Source organism: Phasianus colchicus, chromosome 2 (genome assembly GCF_987193195.1).
Source record: "Phasianus colchicus chromosome 2, bPhaCol1.hap1.1, whole genome shotgun sequence".
Lineage (NCBI taxonomy): Eukaryota > Metazoa > Chordata > Aves > Galliformes > Phasianidae > Phasianus > Phasianus colchicus.
In genome coordinates this window covers 106,509,676-106,527,873 of record NC_143437.1, presented here as the reverse complement: position 1 = coordinate 106,527,873, position 18,198 = coordinate 106,509,676, and the positions used below count along the sequence as shown (strand labels likewise).

The 18,198-nt window shown below is 41.7% G+C and overlaps 1 protein-coding gene across 8 annotated transcripts in view; it reads right to left on the bottom strand.

The window, feature by feature from the left end:
• Positions 1–18,198, bottom strand: part of MSRA (methionine sulfoxide reductase A) — a 271,330-nt gene that overhangs the window by 155,020 nt on the left and 98,112 nt on the right. The window contains exon 2 of one of the 8 annotated variants that reach the window (XM_090136601.1): positions 5,577–5,680. The exons of the other annotated variants lie outside the window; for them this stretch is intronic. The gene's annotated coding sequence lies outside the window, so the exon portion shown is untranslated. The remainder of the gene's footprint in view (positions 1–5,576; positions 5,681–18,198) is intronic. 8 annotated transcript variants of the gene reach the window in all.

Below are 18,198 nucleotides of genomic sequence, written 5' to 3'. Positions count from 1 at the left end.
ATTGACTGTAACAGGAATTCATACATTTAGAGATTAATTCATTTGACTGAAGAGAGACAGCCAGGGTCACAGGTAGTGCCCCATCCCTGCAGACAGCCAAGGTCAGGCTGGATGGGCTCTGAGCACCTGACGAAGCTGTAGGTGCCCCTGCTCATTGCAGAAAGTGGGACCAGGTGGCCTTTAAAGGTTCCTTCAACTCAAGCAATTCCATGATTCCATGATTCTTTGATTTGAGATGCCTTAGGATATCCATGACATCTATCTGCTCAAGGCTGACAAACATGACACGGGACTTGAGAGAGATACACGCCCTTCATGAAAGGCCAGGTAGAAGGCCTTACCAAATACAACTATTTGTATATTTAAGGAGAGAGAAATAAGCCTGTCTCTTGTATGTAGACATTATAAAAACATTTTTAATCTAGTTGAATCAAACCATACAAAATAAGTTGTGGTTGGAAGCTGCCCATTTCTCTTTGGGGGCTAAAAAAAGTACCTACCACGAGCAGCTCGGCTGCAGAAGTCTATGTGTGGGTCTGTAATTAAGCCACAAAAAGCCTAAGCAAAATGACTAATTACTGTTATTCCAGATCTATTCTGATAATCATGTACTTAGCTTTCATTAGATTCTTTATTTCCTGTATTGCATGCAACAGCCATCTCACAGGGAAAAAAAAAAAAAAAAATTAAACAGAAAAATAAAAACAGATTGAAAAACTCGTTTAAAATCATGCAACGTTTTCGAGATGTGTTCCCCTCTCATACAAGAAATTGGAAGATCCTACATAGGGAACCTTTATTCACCCTCATTCTGCTCCTCTTCCCCGGTGTTTCTCCCCACCACATCTTTGAATAGCACTCCATTTCCATGCACGTTCCCTGATACAAATTCCTATTCATGATGTAAAGTGGGCACAGGCGGTACATTTGCATCAGAAGGGCATTCCTGATCCAAATTAAAACCTAATAAGACTCACCCATGCTGTACTAATTAAAGTCTATTAAGTTGTGAGCCTCGTAGATGTTAACACAGACTGAAGCTTCAGGGACTCTCAGCTTTCCATTTAGAGAAACTCACAATGGGTGTATTGTTGAAAAAGTCTGGCTGGTTTTCCTATTTCCTCTACAGCGCATATGCATCCACGGCATTTTTATCCCATCCTTTCTTTATTCCTGTGTCCTTTACCTTTGTGTCCCTCTTCTCTGGGTACCCAGTGCTTGCACAGCCTGACTTCAGCTGACAGCCCATGACCTTTGGTTGCTGCCAGCTCTACCTACCAGCATTATCTCTTCCTACCCCCCCAGCAGCCCATCGGACATCCAAAGAAGACACATTTTGTCTAATTCTGAGAAACGAATGCATTATTTCCATGACATGCCAAGGTGTTGGTTTTTTTTGGCCCACAGCCTGCAAGCTCTCCACCCACACTCTGAGCAGCAGATTAAGAAGCGGTTTCAACGTCAGGCTGATAGCAGTGCTTCACTGCAGAAGATGAACGCAAAGGATAGGGATCCTGCTCCTCCTTCTGTTTGAAGGATTTTAGAAAGTAGGCTTCTGCTAATAGGGATAAATTTCATATTTTAGCGTACTCACAGAAAAATAAAACGTGCTGCTGTGATGAGGGAACAATGAGCAGCATGCCCTGGAAACTTCTCCCCTAAGCCCAGCTCACCATAGGGAGGAGGACAGAGAGACCTGAGAGCAGCATATCAGTGCCTGAAGTGGGGCTGTAGGAAAGAAAGGGACTGACACTTCAACAGGGTCTGTTGGGTTAGGATAAGAGAAAATGGCTTTAAACTAAAATAGGGGAGATTTAGGCTGGATATAAGGAAAAAGCTTTTTGCAATAAGGGTGGTGAGGCACTGGCACAGGTTGCACAGAGATGAGGTGGGTGCCCCATCCCTGCAGACAGCCAAGGTCAGGCTGGATGGGCTCTGAGCACTGATGGAGCTGTGGGTGTCCCTGTTCAGTGCAGGAAGTGGGACCAGATGACCTGTAACAGTCCCTTCCAACTCCAACTCTGTGATTCTATCTACCCGAAGCTCAGGAGCAGACTGAGCAGGAGTGCAGCCTGTGCCAGCATACGCTCTGAAGCCCTAGAAGCAGCGATGCTGCCAGCTGCTCAAACCCAGCCAAAAGGAGCTGGGGCACAGGCTGCTCCTCTCCACGGAGGCAGCAGAGGACAGCCAGCAGCACATCCTGCCACTCGTCCCACTGCTCGCCGGGAGCTGACGGCACAGCTGCCAAAGTCCTTGGCCGGTCTAGAATTTGGCCCAAAGTCTGAACACGATTTATTTAGTTACCTCTATAAAATCTGGAGAAGCCTAGCAAACGCTCAGCTGTTTTGAACTGATTTTTTTTTTTTTTTTTTTTTCTCTTTTCCCCCTCCAGTTGGAAGGAATAAATTGAACCTCAGCAAGCCTGACAGTGTCAGGAAAAGGTGGAATGGTTTTAAACTAAAAGAGGTGATTTACATTAGATATTAGGAAGAAATCCTTTACTCAGAGGGCAGTGATGCCCTGGCACTGCTGCCCAGAGCTGTGGGTTCCCCATCCCTGCAGGTGCTCAAGGCCATGGATGGGCCCTGAGCTGGTGGGGGCACCCAGCCCATGTAAGTGGTTGGGGCTGGGTGGACTTTAAGGTCCCTTCCAAACCAATCATTGTATGATTCTATCATTCAAGTCGTATATCTATATAATAATGTGTATTACATAGATTTCTGCCAACTTCAAACAGTGTTTGATCAGTCTTTTCTCTTAAAAAATTGTGCAGTGCTGTTGGTACAGCTTTCTGGTTGGAGTCCATTCAAGTGCTGATATTTTTAAGCCCTGTGCCAGACAGATATTTGTTTATGCTGTGTGCACCTCAGCTGTGGGGACCATTAATTCTTTGTACTTCTCAGGTTGTAGTGGGTTCTTTGGCTTCACTTTGAAGGGCCAGAGGAAGACTTGTACCCAGCCCAGAGCCTACATACAGTTCTTGTACCCATGGTTAAAACACTTTGTCTTGGATTTATACAACTCTGAAGCATCTGTCTTCCCGTAAGCTACGTTTTAGAATCATGGAATTATAAAGGTTGGAAAAGACCCATACGATGACCAAGTCCAACCACTGACACATCCCCACCATGCCCACTGCCCATATCCTCATTGCCACATCTCCACTTTGATAACCTCCAGTGACACTGTCCCTACCACCTCCCCAGACAGCCTGTTTTTCTACACAGTTTCCAGTTTCTTTGGCTTCACTGTGGCTGAAGACACAGACCCAAAAGGATCGGGATCTCAGAATCACATGTAAAAGGAGTGAATACAGCTTTGTCAAACACATTTACATTGCTTGTGTACTTACACAACAGCTTATAAGGGCCAAAAAAGACAAAATGATCAAAGTTGCATCCCAATAAGCACCAAGATCAAAAGGCAGCATGAATTACCTGAGAGTCTTTGCTGTGAAATTTTTCAAATTCCTGTTGAGAATCTGGAAAGAATTTCAGATTCAGACTGAAATGTAATGTCATCTTTTACATAACACTGTAATATGTAGGGCGCTTCGGTGAGCCATCTGGATGCATATAGGATTAATGTTATCAGTCAGGATTTGAAATAAAATTGTACCATTGATGTCTTTAGGGGTTTAACGTGCAGGCAGCAAGGGAATATTTGAGCAATCACAAAATATCTGAGACCACTGGAAAACAATCAACTAAGAAATGGTTGTGAGGAATATTATTAAAAAAAGAAAAAAAAAAAGCCTGAAATGGAGAACAAGCTCAGCTGAAAGAAATAAAATTCCTGATGACAGATGGCATTAAGCGGATGATCTTCCTAGATAAGCGTTGGCTCTAATGCTACAACAGGGTTGATAAATATGTTGAACAGCTTGCCTGGGGCAAGTCAAACAAAGCCCTCGGCAAGAAATTTAAAATGCAGTTTGCCTAACAGAGCAACTAAAGAGGAATTTCTTGGCTCACCATTTTGCCAAGATGTGTTCTGTTCACACTGCATGAATTCCCAGAGAAACTGTTGGGTTTGCTTCGTTTTCCATGGGAAAAGCAGAAGCCTCATGTTCATTCAAATTACCAAATGGCCAGGCAATTCAATGCTGCCAGTATGGTGGCTGCTGACATTCAAAGAGCGTGTGGGCGCACGCCTGTGTATGTGTGTGTGTTTGTATGAAACCTGCACAACACATTATTGTAAGAGGAAAAGGAGAACATCATAATAGAAAGGGAGTATTTTGCTGTCAACAGAAAAACTGCCATGTTCTCAGTAAGAAAACTACGTGCAACGTGTCATAAGTAAGACTTTCGAAAGACCCTATAAGGCAACAGCACTCCAACTGGGAAAAGGGCTAGATAGAGAGACAGAAAACGGTTCTTAAAATGCATTTATGCATCCTATAAGCACGTTACAAGTTAGAAATAATATAAGATCAACAAACTTTTAAGAAATTTGAAGCCAGTATCAAGGATAGCAATAGGACATAAACCATGGCTGCCATGAACTTCACAGTTACAGCTGGAGGGGTTTCAGATATTCCTATTCAAATGCAGTTTTGATCTTAACCAGCAGAGAGCAGGGAAATACACATCTCGGTGTTCTAAAATACTCTCAAATATGGCCTTATTCGCTGCCTTAGCATTCTTACCCCATGCAATAAACTGGAATAGTTAAGCCAAGTTGCTCTCTGGTGAGTGCAGACAGTAAGAAAATTCCATCATCACAATCCTCTGCCGGAAAACTTTTTTCTCATTTCCAGAAACTGGAAGATATGGACCATTCATAAACCATTTATATACTCATCCAAAAGGTTGGCATCACAAGCTGGGAAGGGAATATGTGAAAGCAGCACTGGCCAAACTTCCTGACCTTTGAGAGAACCTTTCAGGAAGCTCATCTCAGGTCTAAATAATCAGAACTAGCAGTGTAAATTGCTTCTAAAGGTGAATAGGATGAGAAGTAGATCTTGAGAGAGTGAAGAAAAAGAAGCGCTTCTGTGGCTCTGCCCTTTTCTGCATTGCTGGACTACCAGCCGTGTTCCTAGTGGCTGTTCTGCAACTGTTTGTTGTGCATCAAACACACTCAGCATTCCCTTAATTCTTAATTAGGAGAGAAAGGTTAAAAGGAGGTGGAAGATGTGCAGGATTCGTCGGCACAAATATACACTTACAATTCATTGGCTCTACTTCCCAGTTCCCAAAAGGGCACAGTGTGGGAATGTGCCATAGGAGGAAGCCTGGCAGCAGCCATTTGGATCTGGGGAACCATACTTCCTCTCTCCTCTAGAAAGCAAATACTTAAATACTAATTCTCATGCATTTAGCTCCTTTCATCAAAAGACATCAAAGCATTTTGCACACAATAATTAAGCCTCGCATGAACCATAATTTATGAATTATTACTTTAAGTACTCTCCAACTGAGGTATGAGGGGTCCCAAAGCAAAGCAAAGAATCCCTTTTGGAAAAATAGCAAAGGATCCCAACCAGCAGGTCTTTGTTTCAAATAATTCTTTTTCATGTTATGACTGCTGGTTGATAGAAACACTACATGATAAACTGATGTTTTTTCTACCTTTTTCTTGTCTTATTTCTGTTGATTTATATTCTTCTGTAAAGCTTGTTTTAGATAAAATATAGCAACTTTCATCTAATCCGTCTTTCAGTGGTAGAATATACCTGAAACATAAAACAATGGAAAATATGAGAAAATGAGGAGCTGCCTCCAAAAGTACAGAAAATGTATCTGAGCATTCTGATAGCTTTAACAAGTTGAGCCAAGTGGTGATCTTGGTATTCGTTAGGCTGAGGCTGCCACGATTAGGCATGGGGCAAAAGAATAATAATTATATAATAGAAGATTCATCAAAAAGTTCAGTGTCTCATTCTTAAAGACTTCCATCGTATGAGAAGCCATCTTGTTCTTTGATTGATTTTCATTCATGAAATGGAACTGTTTCTGTTTTCTTGGTGCTGTATTGGAAGTTGATTCCATTCTATTTAGATGTGCAGATCTGGCAAAAATGGGATGAGAAGAAAGTTTCATGAATGCAAGCTCAAGTTCAGACCATAAAAGACCTTTTCTCCAGGGTTCATTTCTACCATTCATGCCATTGCTGCTTTCAACACCACAAATGCAGAACAAGCCAGCAACCTCTCCAAAAGCTTTCTGACAGAGCCACTCCATAAACATGAAGGAGCACTGTCACAAACTGTAGAGTTCAGGCACTGGAAACTAAACCAGTAAATATGTGTTTCTTTAATGCTCTTTAATGGGGATTTGGGAATACAACTGAGTGACGGCTCATGGATGGGAACAACTGGGCATCACTTTTACTCAAACTGAATCACATATAAAGCAATATTGCACAAAAATGTGCAAGATCTGAAGAAAGGACGTGCTAATCACAGAGTAACAGCAGCCAGTCCTGAATACAAAATATTTAAATAGCATTGCAGTTCTTCCAGATCTAACAGATTAAAGGGAAGTCTTACAAAATATTGTAGGGACCCATTCCTTCTTGGCCACAAAAGTGATACCTGATGTGTCCAGGAACAGAAAGAAATATGTGATAGCTAAAAAGAATAACAGGGTTTACGGCCAAAATTCTGACCGTATTGACTATTCACTCTTTTAAATGTCTCTCACAAAATAAATCAGTCTCAATACAAGCATATTAACATGAGCATCTAGTATTAAATGTGGAGGTTGGTGGCCCTGCCTGTGGCAGGGGGGTTGGAGATTCATGATACCTGAGGTCCCTTCCAACCCAAGCCATTCTGTGATTGTGTGAAGCGTGATGTATTTGCATCATAAGCTATTTGCACATCTCTGATGTGCCCAAAAATGGAACAAAATCTTCATCTGAATTAACAGAAAAAAATACCCAAGGATAGAGTTAATAAGTGATGCCAGCTTGCGCACAGATGAATTCAATCTAACTACTTTTCTATCTGCTTTGAAGAAGGGAGTAGTTTATTAATATATTACCTTTCAAAAGTCTGTTAGGGACTAAAGGAACCCCCGGCACAATAATATGCGAAAGAGATTGAGGTAGAGCTACATGGTCCTATCATCAACCTGATTATTTGCTTCATTGCAAAGCATCACATCTTTAGTTCAGCCATTGATTTGAGGCTTTCAAATCATTTTGTGATCTTCCTTTGCTCTATGCATTCCAGCACTTCGCACTGGAGATTCATTTTAGATCATCCTCGGTCATTTGACACACTTTAGCGCTCTGCTACTCAAGTAGAACTCAGTGTACACATAAAATAAGAGATGTCATCAGGGCTGCATAATCCATTTGATTCTCTTGAAACTGTATCTTTCATATAAACTCATCTCTGCAATAATAGAGAAGTCTTAGCCTTGTCTTGTGAAAATCTCTGTAATCTCTCAGCAACCTTAGGGAGTTTGAAATACGGAGGCAAAACAAAATATATTCTGCTATAATAAAAGCAAAGCACAACAAACATCTTGTTACGGGCTAAATAAGAATCACTTTCAGAGCTATAATGCAGAAAATAATAACTTGTTTACAAAGTCTGTTCACTGCAAGGAATAGAAATCTTGATGTTTCTTTCCCTCTTTGATAACTATTGCTAAGTTAAATTAACTGCCACAGACACATTCAAAAAAAGCCATGTCATATTACTTATTTTATCTATATCCCTAGACTTTAAATAACAACAGAAAGCTGTAGGCACCCTGACAATTATTTAAACTTACAATCTATAATTGCTCAGGAGTAAAAAATAATTACATCCAAATAACAAGCCAGCTCAACAAACAGCCCTTTATTCCTCCTTTCTCCAACTCCATAGAAACATACCCTTAACCCTTTTCCAATGGAACCCCAAACTAATAAACGTCTTCTGAGCGTACCTAAAAGATCATCAAAACTAATCTATTTTGAACCATTGAATCTATAATGGTAATACAGAATTTTCACGAGTTATTTTCTCATCTCTTAGAGGCCAATAAAATTTTGGTACGTTCTCACTTGCAAAAGAGAATACTTCTTTCCTATACATCCCACAAAAGACAATTATTCAAAAAAAAAAAACAAAACAGAGAAGACTGTTATAGCAAAACTAATTTATATCCAGAGGAACAGACAGAGGCCAAATAGAGATGTGGTTAGTCATTTATCATTTATGCACTGCTTGACATGCACTCATTGCCAAAAAACATGGTGTGCCATTGTTGAAAATAACTATCAAAAATACTGAGCCAGTGTCTACACTGCACTGATGGCTTGGAAAGGAACTGTCATCAGGAAGAGTGAATCCTTGACCTGTTCTTGGTCTAACTCAAAAGAGGGAGGATTAAGGTTGGATATAAGAAGGTTTTTTTACAATAACAGGGGTGAGGCACTGACGTGGGTTGCACAGAGAGGCTGTGGTGCCCTGTCCCTGCAGACAGCCAAGGTCAGGCTGGATGGGCTGTGAGCACTGATGGAGCTGTGGGTGTCCCTGTTCAGTGCAGGAGGTTGGACCAGATGACCTATAATGGTCCCTTCCAACTCAAACCATTCTATGATACACTATTTGTTAAAGAGGCACCATGATAGCTGCCAGCAGCCAACCAAGGTGGAGGTATCCATCTTTATCATGAAGCGGGATGTGGCCATTTCAGAGCAACTCTATGAATAAGTGAAGACAGCTTTACTTTTGTGTGCAGTAGAATTTTGCTATTTCTTCACAGGTTTCAAATCAAATATTTGAAAAAAAAACAAAACAGTTTGCAATGAAAGGTGCATCACCAATGGACTTACATGGTACATGATGGAAAGCCTGAGGTGCAATAGCACAAACACTGAAGTAGAAGTCAATGAGCTCATACAAAACAGAGATCCCTGCACAAACTCATGCTGGATAACTGCAGCCAGGCTTGGATAACTTGGTACCACAGCACGGGCACAGACAGCATCCAGGTCCTTGCCAAGCCAGACATGCATCCAGAAGGAGCTGCTGCCTATTTCACAGCACCCATTGTGCAATCAGTCATTTTGCTTCCTCTGAGGAAAACCAGGAAAAACTATTTTCTGAGTTTTTCTTGTTTCTCTTGGTACACAACTTCAGAGTACTGAGGTTGTGAGGTTACTAGAACGAATCTCATTTAAGAAAACTTCAGAACATTACTAGCAGAAAAGAACCGTGTGCATCCATTTATTCTCATCACAAATATTTCTCAACAGGGAGCTAATGACAGCTGTGGACTGCATCTGCATGGTTTTCAACACTGCTTTCAACGATGACTCCTGTGCTTTCCAAACAGCAAACAGGTTCTCACTATGAGACTCCTTACAGACTTAATTAATTAATAATGGAAAGACAGGTGATGTGATATGATAGGTAACATTGCACACATGTGATGTACGTGGCATACAGTGTGTGATATACCAGGGATACATCTCACCCCAGTCTCCAGCAGTGGACAACTACAGGAACTCAGGGAGGATAAAGAAAGGATGAATACACACAATAGTCACCATTACCAGCACTGCTGTCCTGGTTTTTGACATTTGCAGGATTTCCTGTGCTTCCTGTGGCTCCAATACCTCTTGTTGGATCTATCTTCCAACTATTTCTCCTGAGTTCACTTCAACGTGAGAAACCTGTTATACACAGAAAATCCTTTGGCACAGAGATCCACTCTTCTATTTTGTTCCATCTTCTCTGATTCATTGAAAAGCCGTTCCTACTTCCATCTTTAACAGCCCCTGCTTCTTATAAGGGAAGATGTTCTGCAAAATCAACTCTCTTTTACATTCCCCATAATTATAATCATTTTTCAGGTCTCCCTCATGTGCCACATCTATCTCTTCTTGACACAGAGCAGTCCTAGTGTACCCAGTTGGTTCCTTGTATAGGAGATGTTCCAGACTTTCAACCACTCTTTTTTTTTTTTCCTGTTTCATTCTTTTTTCCTTTCCTCTTTCATTTTCCAACAATAGGCATTGACAAGGAAAAGAATTACGTACATACTAAGCACCAGCATTATCATCCTCCATGAAGTGGCATTCATGTAGGGAATCTGGGGACAAAAACCTGACTGATGGAGTCCCCAGCATCTGTCCCAGACTCACAGCAGGCTGCAGCCAGAGAGAATACAACTGGTTGAGATCTGAAAGACTCTCCTAGTTTCAGATCTCACTTCTGGAAGCTTCAGCACACGCTCCAAAACATTTTGGATCCATACCGTCAGTACCATGAATTAGAGGAAAATTATTTGTATACAATCAATAAGTCTGTTGAAGCAACTGTACTGCCCAAAGCTACAAATATCTTTGCTTTCCTCTCAGGTTTGTTCTACAGCATTGTAAAACATAAATAACCATAGTCTGTAACAAATAACTGGAGGGGACTGAGATGAGTTTTTAAATGAGGCAACTGTCAATATTTAAACTCGAGATTAAAAAATTATTCTATAAAGACACCTTACGAAAATATAAATTTTGGTCCTGTCACATGCACAGAGGGACTGGTGACCTTTTCACAAGTCTGTAAGTGAAAGTTAAAAAAGGGATGTAGAAGACATTAGCCAGGACAAGGAAACTCATAGGAAAAGTTTCCAGCTCCATGCAGTTTCCTTTATGTGAAAAGGTTCTGTTGAAAAGGTTCTGTTCTTCACAGATGCCAGATTCTCATATACAGACAGCTCCAGCTGGATATGTCTAAAGTTCAGAGATGGAAAACGTAGTGAGAAACCTTGTTCTAGAACCACACAAAACACATAAAACCACACAAACCACACAAAACATTCCACCTGTGACACTAAGGCACAACTTGGGTTATGTCTATGTGCGCTTATTTTCTCAATCTGGGAGCTTGTTTCAAACCTCAGGACAGGAGAGTGGTGTTTTTTTAGTGTAAGATCAAAGGACATTACATAGGAGCACACAGGGACTCTTGATGACACAAGATCTGGTAGGACAGCACTGGGGGGGCAATACAGAACAGAGGAAACAAAACTTCATTCTGCTTCTCAGTGTGTTGTGTGGTGCTTAGGGTGACCTATCTAATGACAAGCTACAAAGAGGAAAAGGTTCTGGGGGTGTTTGTCAACAGGTGGCTGAACATGAGCCAGTGGTGTGCCATGGTGGCCAAGAAGGCCAACGGCATCCTGGCTTGTATCAGAAATAGTGCAGCCACAGGAGCAGGAGGTGATCATCCCCCTGTACTCAGCACTGGTGAGGCTGCACCTCGAGTACTGTGTTCAGTTTTGGGCCCCTCACTGCAAGAAAGACATTGAGGCACTGGAACGTGTCCAGAGAAGGGCAATTAAAGTGTGAGTGGTCTGGAGCACAAGTGTTATGGAGGGTGGCTGAAGGAACTGGGATGGTCAGTCTGGAACAGAGGAGCACAGGGGTGACCTCATCACTCCCTACAATGCCCTGAAATGAGGTTGTGGTGAGGTGGGAATCAGCCTCTGCTCCCAGTAGTATAACAAGAGGTGGTGGCCTCAAGTTGCACCAGGGGAGGTTCAGGTTGGATATTAGGAACAATTTATTTGCCTAAAGAGCAGTGATGCAGTGGCACAGCTGCCCAGGGAGGTGGTGGGTCACCATCCTGGAGGTGTTCAGTGTTCCAGAACTGTGGGGATGTGGCACTGAGGGATGTGGGCAGTGGGCATGGTGGGGTGGGGTGGGGTGGGGTTGGACTTGGGGATATTAGAAGTGTTTTCTAACTTTAATGGCTCTATGATTCTAAGAGAGCCTGGGGACAAAAGAGTAAACATAAGAGAAGGACCCAGGAGTGAATCTCTGCAGTGGACTACAAATAACTGCTACTGACCATGGCCAAACAGCACATTTCACAATGATTTGAAGAGGGATCATGCTAGCTACTAAAAACCAAAGTCCTTCCACATCTAAAATATCCCCTAATCTTTACCATAGTAGCACACTCATATTATCACAGAATCACAGAATCACAGCATGGTTGGGTTGGAAGGGATCTCAAGGATCATGAAGCTCCAACCCCCCCACCACATGCAGGGCCACCAACCTCCACATTTCATACCAGCCCAGGCTGCCCATCCAACCTGGCCTTGAACACCTCCAGGGATGGATGGGGCATCCACAGCCTCTCCAAGCAGCTGTTCCAGCACCTCACCACTCTCATAGGAAAGAACTTCCCCCTGACATCAACATAAATTTTCCCTCCTTCAACTTAAAGCAATTGAAATTCTCTTTTTCTGTCACAGAGGATTCTGAGTACAGCCATTCTAACGCTTAAAACCCTAAACTTGTCCTCTCTTGTCTTATCAGATGCATTTCACTGAATTGCACTGAGTGACTCCCATCCTGCTGTGCAGATGGACTGTATATAGGTACTACAGGGGCTTGTCTGGAGCCTTGGGTCACACTGAGCTAACAAAAACAAGACACCAGAGGTGGTGTCAGTAGCACGGGAGAGATACAGGTGGCTTCACATCCTAGAAAAACGAGTCAATAAAAGCTGCACGACCGTTAGCCTCAGTCAGCAGCAAGGCTCCATGTTATACCTTTGGGTACACAGAAAGACACCTTGCCCCTTTCTGCAACTCTGCATCTTTAGATAGTGTACCTAATTACAAATCCATTTCAACATTTCACTCGAGTTACATCCTTTTGACTTGAATGCGTGACTGCTTCTACATAATTCATAATGTGATTCTCAATAATTTTCAGTCAAGGTTCAAGCAGAAATGTGTCACACTAGGATTATATTATTTATAAGCGCAGTGTTGGATTTAAGCCAATGACACACCAATAAATTTTATCTCAAAGCCTGACATATTGCATGCTGTTTTTCCTGGCTCACAAACAAATAACTACGGCTGTTTCAAAATTACTTACAGTTCAACTCAAATCAGAATTTTTTTGTGATTAGTGCATCTTATCTTATTTGAAAAACTGCTCGTATTAATTCTTCCTTTTAGATGTTTGTGTGTTTTGGAGAGGGGTTGTTTTCATACTTTGTTTTGTGGTCGTTTTTTATTTTTATTTTTTTATGGCATGTATCCTGCACAGAGAGCAAAGCCAGTTGGTATTCTAATAGCAAAATACAAAACGAGACTCTGTTTGACCCTTTAAGCAGTGGATTTTTCTCTTCTGAAGACAGCAGACTTCTGCATGTTGTCCAGAATAATCAGACAGCCACTACTAGCCAGCACAGTCTGTCACTGAAAGTAATCTTAGCAATGTGGTCATTATCCTAAATACAATGGTAAATTCATATCTAAAGGAGGGCTATAAGAAAGAAGGGGACCCTCTTTAGCAGGGTCTGTTGGGAAGGGACAAGGGGGAATGGCTTCAAACTCAAAGAGAAGAGATTTAGATTGGCTGTAAGGGCGGTGAGGCACTGGCACAGGTTGCACAGAGAGGCAGTGGTGTCCCATCCCTGCAGACAGCCAAGGTCAGGCTGGATGGGCTGTGAGCACTGATGGAGCTGTGGGTGTCCCTGTTCAGTGCAGGGAGTGGGACAGATGGCCTTGAAGGGTCCATTTCAACTCAAACCATTCTATGGTTCTATGATAATGTGGCAGAGAAATACTGAGATAAGGGACTCTGGGGGAAATACTCAAGAAGCAATTCTTCTCTGCTGACCTCTAACACTGCAAATAAAGGCTTCTATGCTTCAGTATGCCAACTTAAACTACATTTAAGTCTATGCAAATAGGTGTTCACGTATTATCAAAGGTGTCCCCAAGCCCCCAGCTGTGGTCAGTAGAGACCCAGAAAAACAAAAGGAACACAAAAATGAAGACAACTGGTGGCCACCCGAGATGCCTTATGAAGAGGTTCTTTACAAGACTAGTGTAAGAAGGGCACTTGCAAAACAGGTTGGCCTGTGTCTTTGGAAGCTGGAGATCCAGAAAGTATATAGAATATATATATGTGTGTGTAAAGTGTCACTGTAAACCAACATGGGCAACTGCTTCAGCCCTGCAGATGAGCTTTCCAAGGGCTGTAACAGGAGATCAGGCACCTATCCCACCTATAGACACTGACATCTTGCATTTACATACAGGTGTATTTATCTGCTATAGGATCCCTATGCTTAGGTATCTAATATCATTTTGGACATCCCTGATGTCAGGTTGGATTTTATGGAAAATTTCTTCTCCAAAAGAGCAGTGCTGCAGTGGCACAGCAGTGCAGGGAGGTGGTGGGGTCACCAAACCTGGAGGTGTTCCAGAACCACAGGGATGTGGCACTGAGGGATACAGTGGGCATGGTGGGGTGGGCTGGGGTTGGACTTGAGGATCTTAGTGCTCTTCTTCAACCTGCATGGTTCTATGATTCTATGATAATTCCTTCTATCTGGCTTTCAGCTATGAGTTCAGAAGAGCACGGATCTCCTGAGACTTGTCGCAACGTGCTGTGAACTTCTCAATTGCCCTAAGACACTTCACGTGGCATAAAATATCTGCAACACGTTTATGGAAATGAATGAATTCTCCCTGGTCGAAGCTAGACAGCTTTTGATAGAATACAAAGGGTGATTCATTCCTTCCTAAGGCAGGAACTGTTGTGAACTGACCTCCAAATGCATCTTCTCTAACCAGGGAGGAATTCTTGAAGACAACTTTGGATTAGATGCCTAAAGTTTATTGAGATTAATTCCAGGCTGATGACCTGTAAAGATTCCAGTTGATTCCCCTGTGCTTCAGAGTGTTTCTAAGCAAGAATTTCAAAAAATATGTGAAGGTTTTTCTATCTAAGCGAGATACAAAATATTTTTTTAGATCACCAATAACCTGATTATGGTTTCATAAAGGGAAAAAAGCTCCCGAAAATCAGGAAAATGACACTGAATTTTTCCATGCCAAGTAACCCTATACGTAATGGTTTCTTGCTTGCTTGCTTGCTTTCATATAGAACCCTAATTGCCCCGTCTCATTATCCCCAGTTCTAAAACTGTCGGTCTGTGACGTACTGTTGGGAGGATGAATCCACTACAATCGCTAAGTTGAGCTGAAAATACTTTGTGAATGTCAGAGGATGTCTAAAATTATCAAAACAACACAGTGTTATACCTCCAAAAACCTCCTCAGATGTTTTTTTTTTTTTCTCTGCTGTTGTAACTACAGACAATTAGCATCACATTTTTCATGGCTGAATAGAGCAAAACATTGTGATTCTGTACGTTTTATGTCATGTCACTATGCTGTATGCTTTATTAACGGGAATCTAAGGATAAATTTGTATTGTAAATGTGTATGTGTGTATATCCCAGCACATACACACATGCACACATTCACATATATCTCCCACCAAGCAGCATAAATCTGATGAGGGCAGCCTCTAGTCATTAACAGGATAATTTACTTCTATTTCAAACTTAAACCAACTCAGAATGATGCCAAGCATATGTTCATCCTAGTCACTGATATATCCCTATTTATCATAGGCAAGTAATTACCTCTCTGCAAGGCTTTTACATAGCTAAAGTAATCTAGGTGCTCTGTGCTGGCTTTTTGCAGAGAAAATAAAACAGGCATTAGAGTCAATTCCTGCCACTGGAGATCACTGAGCCCTATCTCTACAATCATGTAAACTAAAAAACTTTCTCACTAAGCGAGAAAGTCCCCCAAAAACATAATTAAATGGCTGTTTTAAGGTGAATAAGATGGACTGGAAAGCTGTGAACTGATTTACTTTTAAGAGCCTCTGGATCTGCACTAATGTGCAGTACATACTCTAAGTGGAAATCCACACAAAGCTAAATTCTTCATTACCTCAAGAAAGCTAAATTAACATAAACAAGTCCCTGATGGAGAAGGACAGATATTGTGTTTGAAGGCCACATTACTTTTGTTTTCAGAAGCAAAAAGAAAGAGACGTGGATCCTTTGAAATACAAGAATGTTATGAAGGGCTGTGCTGATCAAGGACAGCTTTCACTTTGCATTAGGCATACTTTATTGTTCTTTATTAGTGCTTATATACGTCTGGCAATGTCCTTGGCAAAGACCAAGCAGACTTGTACTATTTTATATCTATCCAAGTCTGTCTCGCATAGTGCTCTGCACTTGTGATGCACAATGCTATCAAATCAGATCACCAGCATTTAATGCATAACGTAAATGATGTACCGTAGGACAAGTGAAATTAAAGAATAAGATTTTTTATTTTCAGAGGGCCTTGGAATGATCTTCCTTTATGTGTTGATCACAGTAGGTTTACCTGGTTAGAGTTCCAGGCTGGATGTGGCTCTGGGCAGCCTGGGCTGCTGGCTGGCGACCCTGCACACAGCAGGGGGTTGAAACTGGATGAGCATTGTGGTCTTTTTCAACCCAGGCCATTCTAGGATTCTGTGAATTCTAAATAAAGAATGCCCCCTGGCAATTGCTCCCTGCTGGCCCAACTCCTGAAGGTTTGACCAGCAAACAGAGTGCTGACCTTTTGGCAAGGCTATGAGCAGGATGTTTAAGCACCAGTGGAAACAAGCATGAGCCCGGACCAGATGATGGAGGCAGGGAAGTGGGCTGTTCAGTTCTCTGGAAGAGGCACTAAAAAGAGGCTAAAAGTCAGTATATGGAGGATAAAACAAAAGGAAAATGGGAAATAGTGATATATTTCTTTAATATACATACTGTGAAGAACTGTACAAATCTGCCACTTAGTACACTTCCTTCACTTTTCCAAGATGTTGAAAGAGAATTAGCATGAGAAACATGAATCCTTCTGGAAGATGTTCCCTCTGGCTCTCAGTTCTTCCACAACCTGATCCCAGTAACATCTGGTAATACTGCTGTACATGTTTCTCCTACAATTTGGGTCACAGCACACACACCTGTTTCCACATCATGAAGTCTTATATTCTCTTCAGACAGAGATGTAATATCTTCTGACGTGTAGCATGGTTTAAAGTTTTTTTTTTTTTCCTTTTCTGAGCAACAGAGAAAATCTGTTTGATCTTTTCCAGCTATCTAAAACAAAGGTATTTCTCTGGGGGTCCAAACTTTTTCCTCTGATTTTCTTTTTGTGGTGAAAAGAACAGAGCTCATTATAAAACCAGAGTAATGCAAAACTGAGTCAGAGTAAAGGACTTCTTAACACACTTTCTTATCTTAAAGGCCTCCAATGGGGGCTTCAAGAATTAGGAAAGGAAACTTACACACAGTCATCATGGATAAGTACATCTTAAATACACCATGCCACTTCCCAGTGGTCAACTGCTGTATGTCATTATATTTACCTGCTGGTAATCATCTCGTTGGAAAGATGTATTTCACAATCACTTTTTAAAACAGAACACAAAGAAAATATTCCCTAATTGGCCAAGATTTCCCAAATGTCCATCAGATCTAGAGAGTATGAAAACTTGACCATAGTCTATTCTTTCAGCTGGGGTCACAAAGTCTAGTATAGAATCATAGAATCATTATTCATCCAGTCCAACCCATCCCCACCATGCCCACTGAGCACGTCTCTCAGTGCTGCAAAGTAGAAGGGTTGGTGCATGTTAATACAGCATTGAAAAGTTAATCATAGGTTTTAACACACTTCCCTTAAGTGTGAAGACCCAATACATTGGGAATTCTATTCACATCCTTTAGAAACGTTGCAACTATGGGACCATGTAATGACTTACGCCAGAGAATTCTCTGCAATGGTTGCCAAACACATCTTCAGGATTTTAATTAAAAGTCCTGTGACTTTCAGCTGAAAGGAGTAGCCAAAACATTCTGTGCTGTCAAAAGAAGGGAAACGCCTCAATGCATCCAGTTGGAAATGATCTTCCTTTGGTTGAGAGGTTGTCCTGATGAAGCCTTCGTTAGGAAGGGCTGAACCAGCCAGGAGCAGGTCCGACTCAAGGAGCTCAACATGAGCCATGTGGGGGTTGGACAATGCCATGCTTGGAGGCTGTCTATGAAAGCTGAGAAACTGGATGGAAAATTGGAGAACCTTGGTGTCATCCTCTTTCTGCTTTTTAATAACCTTTGGAAGCAGTGGGAATTGTGGCAATGCAGAGGGTGCATCTGAATCTCAACAGAACATAAAAACTCAGGCAAAATATCACACTAATATGGCTACACAGAATTACTGGAACATGCTGCTGTCTATTAAGTGCAGAGCAGAAGGTGAACAAGCTTGGATGTGTCTGCCAATTCAGAAATGTCTGTAATTAGATCTTATCAGTTACTTAACATCCTACTTCTGTCTATATTTTGTTTACATTAAGAAACCAATTACCTCA